We start from the raw sequence: 12328 nt of genomic DNA on the forward strand, positions 1-12328 counted from the left end.
CCAGGCTCTGGGGGCTGCCCCCTGCTGCAGCACTCCTCCCCATGTCCTGCAGACTGTTGCAGGCTTTGTCTGGGGCAGGGAGGCTCCTTACTGGTGCACTGGCAGGCCAGATGGTGGAGCCTCAGTCCTGATGGCTGCTCTCTTGGGGTGTGTCTAGACTACATGCCTCCTTCGACGGAGGCATGTAGATTAGCCACATCGGAAGAGGGAAATGAAGCCGCGATTAAAATAATCGCGGCTTCATTTAAATTTAAATGGCTGCCCCGATCTGCCGATCAGCTGTTTGTCGGCAGATCGGGGGAGTCTGGACGCGATGCCCCGACAAAGAAGCCTTTCTTCATCGACACAGGTAAACCTGGTTTCACGAGGCTTACCTGTGTCGATGAAGAAAGGCTTCTTTGTCGGGGCATCGCGTCCAGACTCCCCCGATCTGCCGACAAACAGCTGATCGGCAGATCGGGGCAGCCATTTAAATTTAAATGAAGCCGCGATTATTTTAATCGCGGCTTCATTTCCCTCTTCCGATCTCGCTAATCTACATGCCTCCGTCGAAGGAGGCATGTAGTCTAGACACACCCTTGGTGCTGCAGCTGCCCCCTATGGGCACACTCAGTATCACATCCTTCTCTCTCTGCCCCCCTCCCTTTTCATTTTTTAAATAGAAAATAGTCCTATTTTCCAGGCACAACCAAACTATTGAAATTATTGAAGTACATTGAGTTTTTTTTATGAAATGTGGTTGGTATGATTGCTTCTTAGATAGATGAGTTCCAGTCTACAATCATGTTGGGTAACCCATGGAATATGTTCCACTTGTCACATGATAATATATTAGTCAATATACCCACAATTACTTTGCCATATTTGCTAATATCTGGGATATTGGCTCTCTAGTTTCTTTATTCTACTGACATATTGTACAAGGCAATCATAATAAACATTAGTGACCTCTTTTTATGTGGTTCTTTATGCCAAAGGATCTAGCTAGGGGTTTGAGGCACATAATATGAAGTGATGTCTCAAGAAATATTTTCCAAATTGAGAATAAAAATAGGCCAATGAAAGGCTTTGAAGGTATTAAGCAATATGAGTGGAATCTGCGTTTAATGAGAAATTGTTCAATTTTAGGAGTTTTTAGCTGAAAAAGAAAAAGAATTCAAAAGGGTCATTAACATTAAGGATAAAATGAAAATTGACCACCACCTCCTTTTTTCTGTCCCAAAATGAGACAATTAAGGGAACATTCAGTTTTATTAAAAGGCAGTACATTTTGAACAAATAAAAGGGAATGTTTCTTTATAAAATATCAAGTCTATTTATTTAGGCTCTTTCACATATTCCATGAGCGTGATATTTTCACATGTGGAATTCAGCTCCACAGGAGGAGGTAATCAAGACAAATATTGTGGCTAGATTTTTAAAGGGTGAGTAATTTAATGACTGCTTACAATATTAGTAACTAGGCAAGCTAATCAAATCTCATGCTTCAGAACACTAGTTCCCTGTGGGATCAAGAAAGGTTCTTTCACCTCTATACAACATTGCACAATTAGCTAGCTTTATTATTAGCATGGGGCAGAAGGGAAAAATACTTTCCTCTAGAGCAACAATATTGACTACTGTTGGCATCAGGATGTTATACATGTTGGACTAGATCAAGGTAGCCAATAATTTTTGACGGGGGGGGGGCCCACTTCTGAAATTTTTTAAATGACCCTAGCCTGCCCAAGAAGGGGCAGGGTCTCAGGCAGAACAGGCGGAGCCAGGACATTTCCATGCTTCCCCACCCACAGACCCTGATTGGTCTGAGGGTGGAGGAGTGTGCAAAGTCTTTGCCCCCCCAGAGAGAACCACCAGCTGTTCTGAACAGCTGGTGGTTCCCTCTAAGTACCTGTACCCTGGCAGCAGGGGGAGACTCTGCGTGCTCCCGCCTGCTGCCCCCAGGTAAATCAGGGCCTGAGGAAGGAGAGCACATGAAGTCTCTTGCTTCCTGCCATGCAAGGGAGCACTGCACTTAGAGTAAACCATCATCTGAGCAGCAGCTGATGATTTACTTCAAGTGCTGAGCCTCTTGTAGGGCAGGAGACTTCACGTGCTCCTCCATCCGCCAAGCCCTGATAGACCTTGGAGCAGTGGGGAGCGTTCAAAGCCTCTTCCCATCCTGCCCCCATCCTGCAAGGAGCGTGCAATGCTTAGAAGTACCACACCCCTTGCAGGGTGGGAGGAGACTTTGTGTGCTCGCCTCCCCACCACCAAGCCAATCAGGACTTGGGGGCGGGGAGAGCAGCAGAGCTGGATCCAGCCTGTGGAGGCCCTCTTGCCCATCCCTGGACTAGATGGACCATCTTGCCAGGCAGACAAACAATCAATGGTCTTTTATGTGTTCTGTTACTTTTTCTATTGTTTGTTAGGTCCAGTATGTTTGGAATATAATAACTTCGGGTATGTCTACACTACCACCCTAGTTCGAACTAGGGTGGTTAATGTAGGCAACCCGAGTTGCAAATGAAGCCCGGGATTTGAATTTCCCGGGCTTCATTTGCAAACTGCCGGGCGCCGCCATTTTTAAATGTCCGCTAGTTCGGACTCCGTGCCCGCGGCTACACGCGGCACGAACTAGGTAGTTCAGATTAGGCTTCCTATTCCGAACTACTGGTACACCTTCGAGGAAGCCTAATCCGAACTACCTAGTTCGTGCCGCGTGTAGCCGCGGGCACGGAGTCCGAACTAGCGGACATTTAAAAATGGCGGCGCCCGGCAATATGCAAATGAAGCCCGGGAAATTCAAATCCCGGGCTCCATTTGCAACTCCAGTTGCCTACATTAACCACCCTAGTTCGAACTAGGGTGGTAGTGTAGACATACCCCAAGAGTTTTTTTAAATTACTTTCTTCTCTGGTCATTACTATGCCATAGCCAATTATCTGTCAGAAACCTTCGGTAATAGAGCTAGCGTGGCCAGCCAACTCAAAAATAGCAGGTATTGATTGGACTCAAGAATGGCAATGATGAAGAGTTTGCAGGTGGCTTTTCCTCAACTTCTGCAGTATATCATAATCTGTCTAGGTCAGTATTGCTATAGAATTTGCCAAAATACTGCTTCTCTGTGGTGACTCAAGCAGAAACTCCTAGTCCTAATTGATGATTGGCTGTTTTAGCTAGAAGCTAAAGCGACATGTGTTTGGAATATTTAATTGCAGAAATACTGTTCATTTTCTTTAATTGCATGAACATATTGTTGTAGGTGTTCTGTCTGTATACTTGAATTTTATTTTCCTTCAATGTGTGTAGTGGGGAGACGATGTTAGTTATAAGTGAAAATATTTTGCTATTTGTGCAAGAATCATAGTCTCCATGTTACTATTTTGTCTAAGAGCCGCAAGGATTACAATTAAAGGACAGAGGACCTTGGAAGTCCACATTCCAGAAGTAATTTCATTTCCACAAGCTATATTTCACATAGTACAACTGTGAAGTGTCCATCCTTGATCTCTACCTCAAATATATTAATTTTAATCTTGTTAATTATTCTCTAATGTATAACTCTGCTCTTCCGTGCACAATCCATGTACATTCTCAACTCTCAGGCCAAGCACTGCTTTGAATCAAAACCTCACCCCCTTCCTGGAGTTGACCTTATTGATAAAGGGATTAGCATGAGAGGACATGACATAAAATTAGTCTCAAGCCTTATCCCCAGATGTGGATGCTCGAAGGGTTCTTACCTGAGGATTACACAGTCAACACCCTATATTCTCTATTTATAGACAGCCATTCTCACCCCCCACCCCCATCCTATCCTCATATGCTCATGTAGAATATTGAGCTACCTGCCTCCAAATCCCCTTAAGCCTCTCCAGGATAAATACCTAATATGAGAATGTGGTATTTCAGATAAATGTTGCCAGCCTGTTACACACACATTCTGTCTAGTTAGATAAAAGACACTGAAACAGTGTTTAAAAAGAAAGCATGTAGTTAAAAATTGCCATATACTATGATGAATATTCTTCTGTCCCATCTTTCACCTTTCCCCAGTATAAATACATATTTTAGTACCAAACAAAGAATATTCATAGGCTAGCATAACTGTTAAAATTCTATATGTTCTGTTCCATTCTGTCTTGGATCCTGTCAGAGGGAATCACCTCTCTGTCCTTCTCTGACAATTGTATAGTTGATGATAAGCTAACTTATTACTTGTAACTTGAAGCTGAGTAACTGCTGCCCCTATCTTGTAAAAAATAGATGGGGGAAAAAAAACACAGAAATAAATAATGGGTGTTCTGAAAGAAAAAGTGTGAACACTTTAAAAATGGCTAGCTTGTAGTAAATGTGTTTAATGGAAAACAGAAACTTAAAAAGAATTATGAAAACCATTCAGAAAAAGAATCCTATCCCCCATCCCAAAAGAAAAAGGTGAAATATGAAAATGACTGTAAAACAGAGAGAAGGGAAACAGTAAATTAAACTTGAAAAATAATTATTATAAATTGTATAGCACTTTAATCTAAAAATAGATACTGAAGTATAACAATCCTGTGAGGAAAACTTGGCAGTTGTGTAACTGCACAGAGTAACAGTTCAGAACAATTTAAGAAAGGATATGAAGAAGAATGTAATCTCTAGTTGAACCTGCAGAGAGAATTTAGGTAAGCTAGATTGGAATCATCCAAATTGGAATTTGGACAGGACCCCAACATTCACTCCTGAATTCTTACAAAACTGCCATCTGTTCTCTAACAATGAGGAATGAGGGCCATTTACTTCACATTCGGCTGTCAATTAAAGCCAAAAACCTTCATGTGGTGATTTGGCATGACTCGTAGGAATATCACATTGCGTTTTAGGATCCAATGGGTTCCTACATGACATTTTTAGGAGGTAATACACAACGAACTATATTAAAAGTGTTTAAGGCATTATATATCAAGACAATAGATTGTTTTCACTAATCCTCTGCTGTCCACCAATTGCTGACCTATCATCCCAAAGCCTGTTTCTATACATTCCTGTCACTTTCCATTTACGAATGCCTCTAGGCAAATCATGAAATACTATAAAATTGTGGTGTCTTTCAACATCTGTCTCCCCATAATCAACTTTTTAGGTTCAAGATAAAAATTAAAGGAATTCTAAAAACTGTGGTATCTCCTCAGCAGCTATACAATTGCTTTTATTATCAAGTTCATTGCAAACTAGCCTATGGAAAGTGTAATTTCAATAATATCCTTGCTCAGGTGTGGCAAGATGAGCTCCAGAAGATTTTTGAACTGAAAATATTGTGTGTATTTTCCTAGAAGTATTTGAATATGTTATTTAATGCATATGATTAATTCATTTAATTTAGATTAAAATTGTCCTGTACCATATGAATCTGATGTTATCCCAGTGTCACTTAATGTACTTTATTAACATGAAATTTGTTGGATCATGAAACTGAGGAAATGAGGAAGGAACAGGAAGTCAGGGTTCTTGGATCCTGTTCTTCCACTGATTCTGTGTGAGTAAACAAGTCACTTTGGCTCCCCAGTTAACTGCCTCAGTTGATCCATTGCAAAATACTCTAAAATTACACTAGCTTGCATCTATTTCTTAAGATTGTTATGTGGCTTAATTATAGTTTATAAAGGGTTCTGAGAACTTCGGATGAATGTAATAGTATCATTTATATTAAAGAAATCAATCTTGCTTGATTTTATTCAGGTTCTTACCAGGAAATCTAGGTTTAAGTTAGGAATTTAAAATCCCAGTTAATCAGTTAACCGGTTAGTTGGGATTCCGCTCCCGCTTCCTCCTGTACAGGGGGAGCCAACAGAAGGATCTGGCAGCCTTCGGGGGCTTCTCCAGAGTAATGGTTAATCAGTACTTGGTAAGAATCACACAGAAAGGGTGATGCTTACCAGGTAACCAGTTAATTGGTTACCCGTTCACTTCCCTAGTTTAAGTCCCTTTTCTGCCACAGCCTTTCTGCATGATCTTGCATGAGTCACTTAACCTCTTTGCCTCAGTTTCCCTTCTGCATAATGGGCTTTCCTACCTCACAGCAGCATTGTGAGTATAAACACATCACAGATAGAGAGATGCTTGGAAGCTATGGTGAGGAATGTCAGAAAGAAAGGAAGGAAGGGTTTGCATTTGGACCAGAAAGAAATTAGGTTTGTGTTTAACTTTAGGGTCTAATTTACCATCATCCTACACCAAACACAGTAGTTTATAGCACTGCAGTGAGTACAAAGCAAGAATGCCACCAGAGCAGAATGGTAGTGTTTCAAACCCAAATTTGCACTGGTGTAAATAGTTACAATAATGCAGGGCATTAGTGAATCAGACTCTCTGGTCCAGCAGTAGTGAATTCCACAGACCCAGGGAGGCCCTCAGAAAGCCCTGCTTCCAGCCTTTACAAATTTCACCCTGAAGGTTGATAGTTCCATTGTTCCAGAGGGGAAGAACTATCAAGGACTATTCAGGTCATCATAGACCCTTTGTTCTCTATTTTTTGTTGTGTTCCTTATTTGGGCTCTTGTGGCAAGTTTTGAAATCTGTTTGGGCCTCAGTGAGGTGGAGTTCACTGTAGTATTCATATCCGAATATATTCACTTCCAAGAAGTGCAGCAACTCCTTTCCTTCAGCAGCACTTCCTCAGTTCCAACAAGTAAAAGTTCAATAAAAAATTAATACAAAAGACTCTGATTTTCATTTATGCTAAAGACTCTCTTTATACTGCCAGAATGTTGGAAAGGACCCTTCATGTAAATAATAATCAAGTTCCCAAGAAGCCTTTTTCCCCCCGTATTCAGTAGAATCAGAGCACGAAGGCAAAGACTTTTATTTTTAAAAACTCAAATAAAATTGGGGAAGTCAAATAATTTGTAGATCTCATTTTAATGGATCATTAGCTATAGTTTGGTACAGTTTGGAATAGACTTAGTTCACTTCCAAATAGATTGGTGTCCACATTACAAAAACCCCATCAGTCTGCTGAAAATATCTATGGCTGCAAAAGGCAGCTCCTTTCCAGATCTCCTTCACCAGCTGCAAATCTTCTCAAATCACAGTATATTGCTCTGCATCCCTATAGCTCCGTGGCATGCCAGGGAAAGAATTAAGTGTCTAATGAAAATCTTAGAGAAGATGATGATCTTCAGTAGCAAGCATTGCCACCTGTTCCCTGCTGTCTGCCATGGCAAATTCATTTAAAGGGAACCACAAGCCGTTCTGGCAAGAATTACAGCAGTGTCAGAGGAGATTTTCTGCTTGAATGAAGAAAGAAAGAAGAAAATCAGAGGAGATAAAATATGAGGCAATTTTCAAAGTTAGACACTTTGGAGAGAAAGGATTAGACTAGGCATTTTATTGTATCTGACTTTCGCATATTAAATAAGTATTCATTTTAGTTACAACCACTTTTAAGGACCAGATTCTCACCTCAGATAGGCATGACATCATTGGGAGCTGTAAGAGTTTATCTAATAAAATAATCTAGCTCAACCCTGCTGTCAAGGCTGTTTCCCACTATGGCACTATGAATGCAGAAGTTGGGGGCCCATAAGAGCACTCCAAAATCTTGCCTCTACAGGCTCCAGTACAAAAGCTGCCCCCCAAAATCCTAATATCCAGATTTTGGAGAATCCGCTGCCACCACCCATGAAATTCCAAGAAAAACCAGGGAAGAGATCACTTGGGAAATCTCCTTCCTAAGGTAAAACTCTCCTCCTGCCCCAACCTCCTTTTTGCTTGGAGTTGGGAAAAACCAGGGAATTCACAGACAACAGTTGACTCTGCCCTTGTAACTAGGCTCTGAGTCCTAAGGACACAACAATCAACCAATCAACCGGTTAATTAGAAAAGAAAACAATCCTTTATTATGAAAACAAAACTACAGTTGCAAGCATAGTAAAGTGGCCAGATGGGAAAGAGCCACCAATTGATATAGATTCTCAGGGAAATCCCCAGGCTAAAACTTAGTTACAAAGAAAAAAAAGCACTTAAGCTCAGACATTATTTCCACATCCCCAAACAAGGAAAACAATAAATCCTGACAGACTAGCTAACCTTTCCCCTACTTACACTTTGTAAGAAGTCCATTCTTGAAGAGAGGTGTCTCCCATCTCCTGCAGTCTTGGAAGAAACTGCTCTGCCTCTCAACCACAGAAGAGAAAGAAAAACCCCTCTTTTCCAGTTTGAAATTCCTACCTGTATTGTTATTGGTTGACCACCCGACTACGTACAGTGTTTACCCCTTAGTCACCAGGTGCTGGTCAGCACTCCTGATCGTGACATCTGCATACCTTCCTATTTACTTTTCTCTTAAATTTCCATATATGTTTTTAAGGGTCAGAACCTGTGGATTTAGGATGCAGGATAGTTTGTCCTAAATGCACTTTAGAACAGAGGTTTGAGGTTTTTCAAGCATATTTTCAGAGAGGCTTCAACCATACTCTAATTTTGCAATTACAGTTGTAGATGCAAGTTGTGAAATATAGAAATCTAACTGTGTTGATTACCTAGTGTAGTTTGTTTGGTGTAGACAGCCTAGTGTTTGTTTTTCAGTTAATTTCAGGCTTGAAACTGGAAGACCTGGCAAATTTTATAAGTACATAACGACAAAGAGCAAAGGTCCATATAGCCCAGTATCTTGTCTTCCAACAGTGGCTAATGCTAGGTGCCCCCAGAGGAAATGAACAAAACAGAGGAAATCAAGTAATCCCACCCCTGTTGCCCACCCCCAGCTTCTGAGAAACAGAGGCTAGTGACACCATTCCTAGCCATACTGGCTAATAGCCATTGATGGATCTAACCTCTATGCATTTATCTAGTTCTTTTTAATCATGTTAAAGTCCTGGCTTTCACAGCATCCTCTGGCAAGGAGTTCCACAAGTTTATTCTGCGTTCTGCGAAGAAGTACTTCCTTTTGTTTGTTTTAAACCTGCAACCTGTTAATTTCATTTGGTGACCTCCTAGCTCTTATATTATGGGAACAAGTAATTAACTTTTCCTTATTTACTTTCTCAACACCAATCATGATTTTATAGACCTCTATCATATCCCCCCTTAGTCTCTTCTTTTCTAAACTGAAAAGTCCCAGTCTTTTTAATTTATCTTCATATAGCACCTGTTCCAAAACCCTAATAATTTTTGTTGTCCTTTTCTGAACATTTTCCAATGCTAAGGTATCTTTTTTGAGGTGAGGCGACCACATCTGTATGCAGTATTCAGGATGTGGGTATGTCATGGGTTTATACAGAGGCAATAAGACATTCTCTGTCTTATTCTCTATCACTTTTTAATGATTCCTAACATTCTGTTTGCTTTTTTGACTGCTGCTGCACATTAAGTGGATGTTTTCAGAGAACTATCCACAATGACTCCAAGATCTCTCTGTTGAGTCATAATAGCTAATTTATTCCCCATCATTTTGCCCATATATATATGGATATATCTCCCATTACAGCATCACTCACATTATGAAGTGTATCCCCAAAAGTCAAGATGGAATTGGGTTCTCTCGTCCCTTTGTTCCAGCCATTCTCATGTAAGTGGACTGCAGATCATACATGACCTTGGGAATACCTGCACTGCCAGAAACCTTCTGTGGGAGTCCACAGAACCAGCTCTACATACATTTTCTCTAAGAGGAAGCTATGGCACAAAGAGCTTTACAGCGCATTCTTATGCCATAGTTATTCTCCACTGCTGCAGTGGCCCAGGTGTGCCATTGCAGAAGGAGCAAAAGTTACAGACAGCTATAGTCTGCACTGAGAACCTAATTGACCACTGGCAGCCCTCTATATAGGGAAGGTGAAGGCCCCCTAGTCCTTTGCAAGTGCTAACACAGAGTTGAATTCCCCTGTTAATGCTTATATCCCACAGTTATGAAATCTATTACGTTTCCCAATTCAGTGACTAATCTGAGTTTAAAATCAAAACTGAACTGAGGCTTTGTATATGCTCGTAACTTTAAAGCGCAGCTGTGGCAGCATTGCTGCAGCAGTGCTTTAAACACAGCAGTGTAGCCACAGCAAGAGCACTGGGAGAGAGGTCTCCCAGCGCTCTAGGTAAACCACCTCCATGAGGGGAGTGGCTAACTGTGCTGGGGGCACTTCACACACCACAGTGTTTCTTTTCAACATTCGTGGATTTTTTAAAATTAATAATAATCACATTGTGAAGGGTCTTAAAAAGCTTGGGGGGGGGGTTAATAAAAAGTTAAAAGCTGTGAAGTTAGGGGGGTAGTTTCTAAAAGTCACGGTTATGCTAGCACCGTCAAAGGAAAACAAAGACCTTCTTTTTCCAACAGAGACTCCCAGTGACTTCTAATGCTGCTTAATATATTACTATGTCAAGGTTGATTTTCATTTTGAGAAAATTAGAGAGAAAAAAAATCTGGAGATTCAAACACTTTTCAGTAAAATGTGAAAGTTAAAAGCAGCAGTATCCTGGGTACAATGCTGTGCTGGATAATGATTTGCCACGGAGTTGTGCATCAGCATTCAGCCTAAAGGATCCCAAAGCATTTTATAAGCTGATATGTGTGTTGTATGAAAGTATCATTTCATCTCCCATAGGAACATCATAACCTGCAGGGGAGAAGCAGCAGCAGTAAGAAGCTGTTCTACATGATACTTTAAGACAGGTGTGAAGAAGATTGATAATCCAAATGAAAATATAGGTTGAGTTTAGGAAGGAGTTCGGTAATTTGCCTGGGTCACTTGGAGTGCATCTACCCTGCAGGGTTTAACTCAAAATAAGCTGCGCAAATTGAGCTACGTCAAATGCGTATCTTATTTTGAAATAGCTTATTTCAAAATAGAGAGTATCTGCACAGCACTGATTTTGAAATAGAGCACTCTTCCCCCATCTTCCCTTATTCCTCATACAATGAGGGTTACAGGAGTAAGAGAAAGAAGTCCTCCAGCTTGACTATTTTGACACTTATTTCAAAATAACTGTTTGCTGTGTAGATGAGGATTAAGTTATTTTGGAATAGCTCTAGTTATTTCAAAATAGTGTTGCAGTGTAGATGTATCCTTAGGGGTTAACATTTCTACTCATACAAATACAGCTATCTATTTTCCAACCACAGCAAGTGGTCAGATTCCTTATTTTACATCTTAGACAGAGGACAGAAGCCCAGATCCTCATCTGTCAACAAAGAATGCACAGCACAACTTGTGTGCGTGCAGAGGGATGACGGGTGCTTTTGCAGTCCCCTAATCATCGTCCTGCTATGTGCTGGCGTAAGTTAGAAGTTGAATACAATGTCGGATTACCAGGTTTCCTGTTTTAAGGTCCCACTGTCTACAGCAGACAAGGAATTCTGCAGGAGCCATTCCACCAGCTCTACATTCATCACCCAAGATGTAAGTAGAATTGTAGCTTGAACACAGCCTAAAATAGCCAATGTATAAATCAAGCTTTAAAATTCCAGGAAGTTACAGAGAACACCTAGTTTAAATGGCTTAAAATAAAAGCTAAAAAATGTAGATTCACATTTTTCTATCAGAATTAATGTTGACCTCCAGTATTTGCCAATCTCCAGTATCTACCAGTGGCAGAGCCAGTCACATGCATGGAGACCCCCTTATTCTCTGCAGCAGCACAGCTTTTGTAGTGCCTCTCATTTTTGATGTCCTGGAAATTCCTTTTAGGAGGCAGGGGCTATTATATGACTGTGGTGAAACTGGCATAAATTAATGCTGATAGGAGTAAGGAAGTGCTTTTGGGTTTCCACAGAAAGAAGGCCATAGAGCTGTCATTCCCTGCTCTCTGCATCCATCTTCTTGTCAGAATCTGCAGCTGTTCACTCTCTTGCAGAAGTAGAGAGGAAACATATGGCTCAGTGTATCCACATTTTACATCTTGCTCTTTTTTCCCCAATGACTTGTTTAAGAGAATTGTCAAAAATCTTATCTATTTCAATTGTATTTGGAGATGACTAACTCCAGGTACAAATTGATGGTGTCTATTCTGTTTTTATCAAGTTTACAATAACATTTTGTAAAAGTCATTACAAAGAGTAATCTAAATTCTCCTTTCATTTTACTATAATCTAGGTTTTTTATAAAATATGCATTTAATGAAATACACAGAAAATAATTTTTAAAACTTCATTAATGACATTTCTTGGTACATACAAAAGATCTGTATTATTACAGCAACAAGACACAACAAGGCATGCGTTAATTGGCCATTAATACACTTCTTGGGTGGTTGAAGTTACTCGGCCTTTTGCTTCACAATGCACATAAGGCACATTTTAATAGACCATTAAAACATGGCCTGTTGTGTCTTATTGCTGAAGTAATCTATTATCTGAATTAACAAG

The 12328-nt window shown here is 40.5% G+C and overlaps 1 long non-coding RNA gene across 2 annotated transcripts in view; it reads right to left on the reverse strand.

Moving 5' to 3' along the window:
- Positions 1 to 6866: 6866 nt before the first annotated feature.
- LOC142827318 (uncharacterized) overlaps positions 6867 to 12328 on the reverse strand; it is a 43922-nt gene continuing 38460 nt past the window's right edge. The window contains exons 1-2 of one of the 2 annotated variants that reach the window (XR_012901993.1): positions 8071 to 8698; positions 6867 to 7253 (exon numbers count right to left, since the gene is read on the reverse strand). This is a non-coding gene — a long non-coding RNA (uncharacterized LOC142827318). Of the gene's footprint in view, positions 7254 to 8070; positions 8699 to 12328 lie in introns of those variants that run through there. The other variant, XR_012901994.1, reaches the window with a different exon arrangement.

Source organism: Pelodiscus sinensis, chromosome 2, assembly GCF_049634645.1.
Source record: "Pelodiscus sinensis isolate JC-2024 chromosome 2, ASM4963464v1, whole genome shotgun sequence".
Classification (NCBI taxonomy): Eukaryota; Metazoa; Chordata; order Testudines; family Trionychidae; genus Pelodiscus; species Pelodiscus sinensis.